The sequence below is a fragment of the Drosophila kikkawai genome, chromosome 3L (assembly GCF_030179895.1).
Source record: "Drosophila kikkawai strain 14028-0561.14 chromosome 3L, DkikHiC1v2, whole genome shotgun sequence".
Classification (NCBI taxonomy): Eukaryota; Metazoa; Arthropoda; class Insecta; order Diptera; family Drosophilidae; genus Drosophila; species Drosophila kikkawai.
The window spans coordinates 1,721,548-1,734,411 of record NC_091730.1 but is presented as its reverse complement, the minus strand read 5'-3'; the positions used below and the strand labels follow the sequence as shown (position 1 = coordinate 1,734,411).

Here is a 12,864-nt window from a genome sequence, read left to right as displayed (position 1 = left end):
AAGTCTCCATAAAAAATAAAGAAACCGTTTAGCTAGATGCCAAAACCAGTTGGTGCTAAACTCTTTCCCTTTTATCGAACACACATTTCAAATAATAGGATATAGCCATTTTCCTGGCACTTCCTGCCAACTTAAGCCACTCGTTTCTCACAATTTTATGCTTTATGGGAGATTAAGTTAACCGCCTGATTATTTCAACAGCATATTTTGTATAATTTATGCCCCACTTTTGGGCCTCCCATAACAACAACAAAGAATAAAGGGTAACAATTCTATATTCTGCAAATATTTACAGCAATTTGTGGCAAAATAATAAAAATGAAAGGTCTCTCTGTCGGACTGAAGCCAAACCAAACCAAAAGACCCCAAAAAAGGACTCGTGTTTGACTTTGTGTGCGGCTGTTGAATAAATGTTTTATTGCAATAACAACGATATCAACAACAACAACATCAGGGGAACAATGCGAAAAGGAAAAAGAGAAAAAAAATAACATAAACAACAAATACAGCAGCTGTTGTATTTTGATACTTTTATTATTATTATTGTGGCAGTGGTGGTAGTGGTGGTGGAAATAAATTCAAATAAATATATTTAAGTTGCTGACTTTGGGCCTCAAGTGTTCACCGGCTTCCCCTTGCTGGTCTATTAGAGCCATTGTCCTGGCTACACCATAAATATTGAAGGACCCATAGACGAGAGCATTTTTATTGACAGGATTTATGCCAGGCTCAAAGCAATTCAGAAAAACTTATTTCCCTACAATAACAGGATTAGGAAGAACATGTGTGTTTTGTGGGGAAAAATCAGGAAAGGAAAGTCTTGGGAAGTTTAATATATTTCTAAAAATTGTAAATATATTCTGTTAAATATATCAAAAGCTAAACAACAAGATGACATTTTAATAGATAAAAGAAAAATATATATGTTGTTTATACATAGGTTTGACTTTTACTAATATTTTCTAAATAGTTCAAAAAATGTCTAACACATTCCTATAATTATTTATAAAATTTAAAAAACATTTTAAAACAAATCTAGAATTAATTTTTAAATATTCTGCATAGTTTTTCTACAAATCCGTGACTTCTAAAGAAGAACAAATGATGATGGATCATCTTTTAAGTGGCGGAAACTCACTATATACTATACACTCTCTACCACATTTTCCGCTTCGCCTGTGTTCACTGGCCATTGGCCATAGCTCGTTAACGCCAAGCTTTTGGGCCAAAATACATGACTAATCTAAAGATTATGAAATTTATGCAAAACCGCAAGCGACGTGATTCCTATAATATCTTTTTTTTTTGTGCCTTTTTTTCGGCATCTGCCGGGAGATATTCAAGCTGTAAGCGGAAATGAGTGAATTCCTCTGGTGTTTTTTGTTGTGTGTGTTTTTCCCAACTTTAGTTCCTTCTGTGTGCTCTCTGAGTCGTATAATTGTTGCAGCCAGAACGCACTGTGGCCTGAAGCCATAAAAAGTAAACATAACACACAGAAAATATAGCAGCCAAAGAGGAGTTGGACTGGAAGTGAGAAAACTTATTTGCTATATTCAGGGAATTTTCCATAATTTCTGCTTCGTTTGTTGTTCGGAGTTTCCTTCTATTTATGGAAGGTACTTTGTGGTTTTTTTAGGGTATATTGTGGGGGAATTTATTTAGGACTTAAAACAAAAACAATAAACATTTAAAAAAGATATATATTTGCTAGATATAAGAAATTTAATAAAAGAAGTGCTCTAAAAATTTTTTAAACCCCAACCCTTGCCTTAAGGTATTCAATAGTCGACTCCCTAGACTATTTTCTTTATTTTCATTACTTTTTTTGCCTTTTCTCTTGGTTTTTTTGTGTGTGGTTTCCCCCCCCACTTCGAGTCCAAATGCAAAACTTTAAAAAATATAAACAAGAGACTGTAGGAAAGAGATCGAAAAATTATTATTACTGCCAGTGCATCAGCATGATTATGATGGCACTGTCTGCAATATTTCCATAATATTTTTAAACTTTGTTTACATTTTGCATTTTTATTGTGGCGTCGTTTATTCAGTTTCAGTTCTTGCCCCGCTTTTGTTCCTTTTTTAATCAATTAGGGCGAACGGCGACTTGTGTGGGGTAGGAACCCATGGTTCCACAGTCCCCATCATCCACAGAGCAGAAAAATGAGATCGTAGCCCCGAGAGAAACGTGCCTGGACCACACACACAGTCCCCTCTATATATGGGTGCCCCAAAGATGCGGGCACAGAGACTCCGGCTAATAGAATTGCTGAAATGCTGATTAAAATAGTTTTCACTTTTTAATTACAATTTATGCGTTTAATTTCGCCCGCCACTGTCTGCGGCGTTTTGTTACTAATTATTTGTGAAACGATATCCGAGGCTTCGCTATTACATTTCTGAAGATCAAAAGAGAAGGAATACCCATTGCCAGACAAACATTGTCTCGTCGTTGACGAGGGAACATCAAAGGAAACTGTAGACTCAGTTTTCCCGCCTCGCAACGTAAACATTTTCCAAAGAGGGGGAAAAATCACTCTTCATTTGCTGCTGAAAAATAAAAATTAAAAATCAATTTTTTTTTACTTTTTCCCCTGCTCATTAGCAAGAGGGTGGAAAAAAAACTAATGAAATATATATTTTTTTGCACCGAATCGACAAAATTTTGCCCCATTTTTAGTTGAACGTAAAATCTAATTTACTAATGAGCCGTGAGCATTCGTGAAATGCACATAAATTTCGCCTAATTGAAAATCCATGCGCGGATAATTATGTGCGTCAGTCAGCATTAAATTTTCGGGAAAATGCCACAGCCCTGAAGGGTGGGGGGACGATTTTCGGGGGAAAATTTGTTTTGTGGCTCTGGGGAAATCCGGCGTTGAGTGGTCTTCGAGGTCAGTGTGAGTGACGGCTGGGTGATGGCTGATGGGTGGCTATCCCCCCGAAATTTAGGAGTCGAATTAGGACAGGGAATTTATTTACTGGCCATTTAAAGATGCACCCGCGGCGGATTTCTATAGAAACTCAATCAGCATTTTGGCCAAAAGGTTTCCCAGGGGCTGTAATGGGGCTTAGGAGGTGTACAGGTAAGAAAATTTTAAGCTTTAAAAATTAAATCTTTGCAAGTTATGTAAAAAATACAAGTCTTGGCTCAAAAAAACATCTGCAAATAATTTTAAAAATTTTTGGGCTAAGATTAGAGGACTTATTTCCTTACAAAAATTCGGAAAAACCTTTCTTATATATTTAAAAAATATTAAAAACGAATTAAAATCTTGTTCTAATTATTATTTCTTTAAAATTCCTTGCTAAAAATATTTCAAAATATTTTTAACCCAAAAACCCTTATGTTACTGGCTAAAAAATCCCTAAAATATCTGGTATTCATGCATTTTCCTTTAAAATTCCCCCAAAAACAAGTTGAAATGTATTTTCTCTTAACCCATTTTCCCCTGTGTAACCCCCTAACCCACAGAAACAAAGCTTAAACCGTCCACTTAGTGCCACCGAACACTTAACCCCCAACTGTCCATCAAGTTTAGCGAAAATTAAATTAAAATGTAGCCAAAGTCGGGCCATTAGAGATCAGTGAAAATGGCAATAAAAATGCAGCAGCAGTTAAAGGCTTTTCCCGGGGAAAACTATTTTCATACAGGTGTGTGCAGTGGGAGTTGTGACCCTGTCTCTATTCATTAAGGAAAAACGGGTATTTTCTGGTCAAAGATCATAAAACTTTTTATGAACTGACAACGACAACGGCAAACTGTCCCCACCTCAAGGCAGTGTTTACTGTAACACCTAATGTTTAACTAATTTCAAATATGTTTTTACGACAGCCTACCTGGTCAGCCCAAGTTGTCCCGTTTTTTATGAGAGAACGTTGCCTGTTCTACTGTTTAAATTTTGATTAAGGCGATGCGTGGTGTTGATAAGCCTCATGTAACTGTTGACTTTTTTGTGGGTCGTTCTGGAGTGATCGTAATACCCTGATATCAGAGGGACCTCTTACATTTTGCATTTGCATAGGCGAGCGATATGGATCAACGGAAAACACTAAAAAGTCTCAGTTCAGTTTTTTCTTACATTTTTTACGATTTGCCCCTTGTTTGTTTAATTGTCTTTTACGTCGACATTTAAGGTTGACTTTCGTTTTATTATTTACAGAGTTGTGTCAACAGTTTTTAAGTATTTTTTACCCACGGAGATATAGGTTGCACATAAAGAATTACAACGACATATGAATGCTCTAAGACTGGAGATTAGGGGAGGTGGAAAAGGTCTTAAGTGTTGGGAAAACGAATTTCTTATAGTTTTCTTATTTAAAAATATAATTTAAATAAATTTAGATTAAATAATAATTTACCTTAAGAGATAAAAACACAAAATGTTTAATTACAAAGCCTTAAAATATTTAAAACTCCTTAAAAATCTTTATTAAAATATATAGAATTCATTTTTATATTGAATAACTTAAACTTTTCAATAACTTTTAATCAAAGAAATTATTTAATAATTTTTAATAAATATATATTAAGTATATATATTTTTAAATAATATATTTACCTCACTTACTCCTTCCCAAAATTCTTAATAATATTTTATTTAAACCAAAAGAACCCTCAAAGTCCTAGATAAACTCTTTAATTCCCTCAAAATTCCCATCTCAAGGCCTCAATGCCTTTCGAAAACTATTAAAAGATCTTCGGAATATGTATATACTATCCATAAGATTAACCTAATGCGCCATATAAATAATCACTTGGGCATACCAACATTTTCCATTTGCTGCGATCGAGTGGGCGTGTCCAAAGTAGAATTTTATGCATTTTCCAAAAATAAAGAATCTTCTTGGCCTCATAAATAAAACATAAGCTCTCTCTCTCTCCAAAGAACACATAAAAAATAAAAATATGTTCAACCATAATAAATACCAAAAAAAAGAACAGCTTTCTGCACCAATTAACGTAGCTCAGGCATTTATGTGTCGTGTTGCTGAATTTAAATTCTGATTTGCGCTTCATTAAATCACAAATTTGAATTTGTTTATTTTTGGCTTCAATCATAAGCAAATGTTTTTGCTGGTTTCCCTCGGCCTAATTGACTTTGCCTATAAAGTTCGTCGTTGTTGTAGGAGAAAAGGGAGCTGGCAAGATTTATATTTGCCGCAAAGTTTTCCGTGGCAAATATACGAAACTAATTAAAATTCAACTTGGCAAAAAGTTTTCGCCTAAGCAATAAATATTGTAAAATATGTACTCTGACACGGCACCACCGCCCTCATCCGTTTCCTGGGAAATGGCTGAGCATTCCTTGGGCTTCCCATGCGGTTCCATTTGTCATTCGAGTGCCAAAGTTTTTCTACTCGAGGCTGAGATGGAGTCGGGATCTGGGTTCTAGAGCTGAAAGCTCTTTTAGGGAAGAACAGCCATTGATAGGTTCCATTTGAAAATGTTGCCAAATGTTGCCAGGGGAGAAAACTCAAGGAAAACTTTGGGCTCTTTGTGGAAACTTAACCCCTGGAATAAAGGAGTGCAATTAATCAGTGCGTGGGGGCTATAAAAACTAATGAGAAGTACACGCAGGGAAGAGAATTGGGTAGAAAAGGGATTAAAAATCTAAAAATAAGTTATAAACGCACTATTATACTTACAAATATTTTTTCTATAAAGAACATTGACTTTAAACCTTTTTTTATTTAAATACTTAAGGCTTAAGGCTGCTTTTATAAATTTATTTCCCCTAAAAATTATTCTCTCAGTGCCTGTTAGCCAAAAAGTCGTTAAAAGTAAGCATTAAGTTTGATAAATTGCTTCTCATTTGAATAGAACTGCAGAGTTTCCATACCAAAGGGGATCCCAATATCATTAAACAATTAAAATCCCTGCCCATGAATCTTTGTACTATTTTCCAAGCCAGAAAAAAGGGAAAGGAAAATCGAGAACTCATTTCAAGAAGCGACAACAAAACACCTGAGAGTTACACACACCAAAGAGAGACATTTATCAAGCGGCACTAAAAGTCAACTTGCAGGAACTGGAACCTTATTTACCTGTCTAGCCGAGGGCACACACCTACCTGCAGGACAGTCCCGAAAATAAAGAGAAGGTGGAAATGTTTGTGTGATAAACCTAATGAGCAAAGGGCAGTCTGGGGAGACTATAGATAAAGATCAGGGAAACGTTTGCCGTGTGGCATATAAAACTGTTGTCACTTCTTTGCCTTGGCATTTAAATATTTCAATTTGTGTTACTCCCCAAATCGAATCGTCTAAAAGGTTTCCTTTGCTTTTTTTCGGGTGAAAAGATATAAAATTCAATTAAGACATTTCAACATTAAATGAGCCGCTAAAAGAATGAAGATACAAATGAAGTGGCCCCGTGAAATATCCCAGAAATATGCATGAGAAATGAGAGAGCATATTTCTGCCTCTAAATAATTACATGAATGTTTAGTAGATAATTTGTTGGCATTGTTATGCAAATTCCCTCGAAACCGAAGAGCTAGCTCTCCTCCAGCCATAATTGAGACATTTTGATTGTATGGAAATCCCATATTCCACATTCTGAATACTTTCGCATTTTAAATGAGAGAATTAAGAAGGCCTCAGCCTTGGCTTCTCCTTATTAATAATGATAACTCTTATGTAGATTTTATGTCGGCTTTATTTTATTTCTTTTCTTTTTCAGTTTGTAGTTTCTTTCGGTTGGTTTGACATCGAAAAAGTTCCCTGGTGTCTCTGTTTAATTTGCTGGTCTCTCTCTCAACGATCGCTATCAAGTCGGGGGTAATGCCTAATTTATGTGGCAACTTTAATTTATGCCTTCTGCCCGCTTATATAACTCTCTCGTTTCTGGTGTCTCACACAAGCGTGTTAATGCACTAATTGTTTTCGGCAATTAATCAATGTTTTATGTGGGAGAAAAGTCTGCCAGTGTCGCCAACAAATAAATAATAATTCACGTTGACATTACATTAATCCCAAATGCAATGTCTAGGCCAGAAACGGATGGAAAACTTCAAGGGGAAATTGAATTTTCCTGCTCTTTTGCATAATTGAATTTACTCCCGTTTCTCTCTCTCGTGACAGTCAACAGATTTTGGCTTTTACTTGCCAAGTCAAAGTCATTTAATGGCATTATGCCAATATATATCTGCCAATGGCTGCCAAGATAGCCCCAGAAAGTACAGAAAATACAGGAAAAAAATGTAACAAACAGATGGAAAAATGGGAGTAATCAAGACTGGCTGTAAGAGGAGAGACAAAACTTGGCAGACATTTTGCCGGCAGATTTTTAAGTGAAAAGTTTTGGTCTTTTTCAGGGGTTTTTCGAGGGTATAAGTTCAATTTTAGGGAAGGATAAAGGAACATTGACTTTAATTTGGGTTAGACTTCAGGTTTTTGAATTGGATTTTATTTTAAATAAAATGTTTAACACATTTCTTTTTTAATTTTAAGTTTATTTTTAGTCCCAGGTGTTTTTAAGATCAATTTTGAGATTACTTAATATTATTTTCTTTAAAATAAAAAAGTTTTATATAAAATATAATGGGTTTCCCATAATTATTTCTAAAAAAAGTATTTTTAAACTCTTTCTAGGCTTTTAAATATCAATAAATATTAAATTACATCCCTTAACCCTAGGTTACTTTCCTCCCCCTTTAAAACCAAACAAATATTCCACCACAAAACCAATAGTTATTAGTATTGTTTCTGTGTCAAACAAATAACAAATTTATCTAGAAAAAGACACCCCCACAAGCTAGAAAAAAACCTCCTAGACTAGTTCCCTAAATTACCAACAAAACCACTTGCCACTGCGGTAAAATTAAGTCATTAAACCCTACAAAAAAAACCGAAAAAAACTTAAACTGAAACTGAAAAAAAAAGCACTGAATAAACAAAGGCTAATGATGGCCACAGTAGCCTGTTTCTCTCACCTGCCAAAAAAAAAACAACAAAACAGAGAAAAAAGACACGAAAAAAAGGTAATTTTCAAACAGGGTAGCAAGTATATACGGTGTGGTATTGACCACAAATTAACAGTTGTAACATGGATACATAACACACAAAAAAAAACCCAGTGAAAATGTTACCTGCAGTGCGTAATTACGGTGCACATTACAAACACACACGGGAATACACATTTGCACTTAATTGTGGCGCTTAATTAGACCAAAAAGGTGCAGAAACCGAGCCGAGAGAGAGAGCCACGGCTCAGACAATGGCCCAAAGCGCCGCTGCTGATGAGTAGTGAGTGTGTCGAGGGTTGTGTTTGAAGAGCGGTGTGTGCGTTTTTTGAGTGCGTTTCCACATGCAATTCAATTCAAATGTATTTACATGACAATCCCACTCCGGGACAACTCAATTTCGCTTAATTGTTTGTACGCGTAATTGTTGGCCAAAAGGATTCAAGCATTGCTGCCGCTAATGATCCTTTTTGGCATAGGGTAGAAGGAGAAGGCAGAGCTTGCGGCTCCCCACAATTAAGTTTCGACTTTCATCCAAATTGCATGCGAAATTCCTGGCAGCTCAACTTCTGTCGAGAATTTTCGGCATATGTCGCATCTTTTGCGTTCACAAGCAATCCGCAGTCGCAGTCGCATTTCTGTATCTGTATCTTGTATCTGGTGGCGCCGCCGCTGGGGGTCCTGTCGATCCCCCCCCCTGTTTAACCCTCTTATGCCCCCCTTTCCTCTGCTGCTGCTGTCTCTGCGCCTGCGCATTCGGTTTAATTTTTATTTCATTTTCACTGACAATTTGCAGCCGCTGACCGAAAGGGAAGTGCAGTGAGAGTAAAGAAATAGTGAAAAATATATTTTAAATTAAAATTAAATTAAAAAAAAATATTAAAATATTAAATTATATTAAAATGTTGTATTATTTTATACAAGTTATGTATAAAAGTAATTTTATGAGGAGCTTGAAATGAAGAATTGGTTACTGATGAGGATCTAGTAGCTTTTTTGTAAACAAAAGAATTATCGAAGTCTTTTTTTATGCATTAAAAACGCCTAAATTTTTAATAATTTTCTTTTTTTTTTTACAAGAAAAATCTATTAATAATTTTTGGAATTTAATTTCTTGGAAGTCCCTCTAATTTGTTCTTCAAAAAAATATACATTAAAATATTAAAAATAACTAAATAATAAATAAATTATAAATAAGGACTTTTTTTCTTTCAGTGCCTTTTTATTTAACGACTTTCGGTCCGAACGCATGTTGCACTTTGCCGTTGTTGTTGCTGTTGCTGTTGTTCATTTGATTATCGCCACTGTCGCCATGTAATTTATTATATTGGCTTAACCGAGAGTATCCCCGAAACCTGGCCCTCTTTTTTATGGCTTTAACCTTTGGGCAACCGCCGCGTTGCTGACATTATTTAATTTGTCATTTAATTTTCGAGCGCTCTCCACTTATTTCCTTTTAATTTTTTTCGGGCTTTCTTTCCACTTGAAATCGACCATATGTTCTGGAGAATTTATGTAAAATATATATTCAAGAAAGTTTGGTAAGGAAATATCTGTACAAAGGCTGTGACAGATATATGAGCTTCCGCGAAAGGTGAATGCGGTGACTTTTGGCCCACAGCTGTTATTTTTAAGGCCTAAGGAAAGGCTTCTTTTGAAGGTTTTATAAGTAATTGACCTTAGCTTTCTCTGAATAAATTTATAAACAGAAAAATAACTTTAAAAATTCCTCTGAATACTTGCCAAAAGAAAGAACCTATAACATTTATCGAATGAAATTTTAGTTTTTTAAAGGTAAGCCTTTTTTAAAACATTTAATTTATTAACCTGTTCACTATATACTTTATTAATTATATAGAAATTGCTTAAGGCATTCATTCACAGTTTTTTAATCATCTCTCCCACCACCCCACCGCTCAATTTATTATCTCGAATTTAATTTGGAGTCGCGGTATCGCCCACCGTCAGCGCTGCGGCAAAAATGCCAATGCCAAAAAAGTCGCTAAATCATTTCTTAATTGCTCAATTTGAAAACAAATGCGACCATTTAATTTAATTGTGTGGACTGTTAATTGAGTCGTAGTCGCCGATGCACGAATGCAGGCCCACAAGCCCCGGCCACGCCCCTTCCCAAAGCCCCTCCTGTTCGATATACGTTGTTAGATAATGCCCAGGAAAACTTGTTGTGAGCCAGCCTGCTCTGTTTCATTTTCGGCATTTTTGGCCAGGCAATTAAATCCCAAAAAATACAAAAAACGAGGCACACACACACACACAAGCTTTTTGGAAATGAAAACTGCGACAGTTTTCGGGGCTCAAATGCTCAGCTGCATTGCCTGTGGGCCGTCGATTTTAATGATTTACAGCAGTAGCTGCATTAGGGGTACACAGGGGGAAAAATTATGGAGGTTTCTAGAGGATATATAAAATGGAAGATTTTTAAGAATATTTTTAAGTTTATTTTGGTTGAAGATACTTTGAAATAAAGTTTATAATCTACTTAAAAAAGCTCAGGAAATGTTAAGAAAAATATTTAAAAAATGGCTTTCTTTGGGTTTTAACAGCTTAATCAATAAAATATTTATTAACGATTTTTATTGGAATAAATAGTTAATTTTTTAGATTATTTTAAAGTTTATTTATGTTAAAGACACTAAAATATAGGCTATAATCACCTTAAAAAATCGCAGGAAAAGCTAAAAAAAATATTTAAAAAATTGTTCTTATTGGGTTTGAAAAGCTTAATTCATATAATATTTTAGTAGATTTTTAATTGAATAAAAATCAATATTTTTAGTTACCAAAATACCTAAAGATACACTCAATGTCTTAGCAACACCCTAAAAAATTAATATTTTTCAATACAGATTTTGTTCTCTGTACTCCCCGACTTAACTAGCTCTCCCACCGCCTTCGAGCAGGTGGGTTAGCGATGTCGAAATTTGCATATGGTATTATGCATTATGCGATAATGTGCAATAAATGTCGTGGAATCGGAATTATGTCGCTCTAGCTTTCGGCATTTGAGATACAAGCCTGTTAACTTGGCCGATAGTGGAAAGCGGAGCATTGGGAGCCATAAATCTTGAGAGCACTTGGTGGAGCAGGCACAAGGCATCATCAATCATGCGGCATGCAGATCGATTATTACAATTGCTGACAGACGGACACAGACAGTGAGTCGGTGGCGGCGGCGGTGGCGGTCGGTTGCATCTGCGGGCCCTCATTTGTATCTGATGGATGTATCTGCAAGCCTCCTGCTGCAATTCCGCGGAAAAGCCCAGCGCACAGCTGCAGAGAGACTCCTCTGCTCGTGTCAAGTCAAGTAAAAGTTCCAGGAAAACCCAAATCCACTGGCCATGTTCTTCTTCTGTGCCCCAAAAAAAAAAACAAAAAGTGAGGCATTACAGCAACTTTTGCCTTTGCCATTGTCCGGCACGAAATTATTTTAATGAGTTGCCAATTAGGACTGAGTATATGGGCTCCACTGAAATAGATCAGTCAGCGAAAGAGGCTGCTAATAAATACCTGCAAGTACCTGTGCCCGATTGCGTACAGCGGTGAGCAGTGCGCACTGAACAGGTGTTCACTTCCAGCGAGTGGCATAAATACGATACGAGTGGCTGGTATAAAAGGGTCACCCTCTTTGAGGTCTTGGCTATTTACGAGTCTTTTGGGGAATTGCCTTTGGATCAGGCAATCCTGACATCAGCATCCGACAGCCAACAAGCAGGCAGGAGAGGCAGTCCTTGGTCCAGAAATCAGTAGGGGAGAGCCTCGGGCTGGAATGCAGATGCTGCCAGCGATTGGCATTGAAAAATATATATGTAAATATTCAAGGGTGACAAGGATTATGCCAAGATAATTATTAAAACTTAAAGAGAACTTAATTTTAAATAATTAAAAAAATAAATATAGGTTAAGTAACAAAGAGTTCACTAGGTTTCGTTTTATTATTTTATAAAAAATTCTAAAACCTTTGGAAATATATTTAATTACAAATGTAAAAATATCTAAAAATTTTCCATTAATAAAAACCCTTAAGAATACTTTACAGAAACTACAGTAATTTGTTTATTTATTTAAACAAAGAAATATTTCTCTCTTCAACATTTATTTGAATTTGTTTATTATTTATTTCTCATAAAAACAATTTTATATTTAAAAAAAAAACCTATTCTTATTTAATAAAAATATTTTAAAATAAAAAGAAACTCAAATTGCTGTTTTTAAATATTTTTAAAATAATAATAAACTCAAATTGCTGTTTTTAAAATATTTTCAAATTATAATTATTAATTTTATTTATTAATTTAAAATCTAAAACAAAACAGAATTGATACATTTAAGTAAAGAAATATTTCTTATTCAATTCCCTATTTTAAAAATATTTTAATATAATAAGAAACTCAATTTTCTTTTTTTAAACATTTTCAAATTACAAAGTTATTAATTTTAAATGCAAAACAAACAGAAAACTCATGTGTAGCCCCCATCAAAGTGCTTTATTTCTGGCTTCTCTCCAAGCTCGTTACTCAATTAACAAGTGGAGCAAGCTCGTTATACTCATTTCATTTTTCTTTGGCTTTGTTTTTTTGCTTTTCTTTAACGTTTTCATAATTTCTTATATTTTTTTTTTGTTTCGCCTGTGTTTAACACTTTATGAGGCGCCGCTTATTAACGCGTTTCCTGCTGGCCACGCCCACATCCTCAATTCGGGCGAAAATTGCTTTTCACTCGCTTCCCATTCTGTTTGTTATTAATTACACAGTTTCCAAAGACCTTACGCACAGTTTCCAGTTTTCGAGTTCAGTTTTTTATCTTCTCTTCTCTTTTTTTTTGGCCAATTGAATTATAACGAAGCGAAGACAATGAAAGGAAGCGAAAAGGAAGAGAAGG

The 12,864-nt window shown here is 35.1% G+C and overlaps 1 protein-coding gene across 5 annotated transcripts in view; it reads left to right on the top strand.

Moving 5' to 3' along the window:
* Positions 1 to 12,864, top strand: part of LOC108079120 (uncharacterized) — a 73,613-nt gene that overhangs the window by 45,182 nt on the left and 15,567 nt on the right. The window contains exon 2 of one of the 5 annotated variants that reach the window (XR_011444848.1): positions 296 to 819. The exons of the other annotated variants lie outside the window; for them this stretch is intronic. The gene's annotated coding sequence lies outside the window, so the exon portion shown is untranslated. Of the gene's footprint in view, positions 1 to 295; positions 820 to 12,864 lie in introns of those variants that run through there. 5 annotated transcript variants of the gene reach the window in all.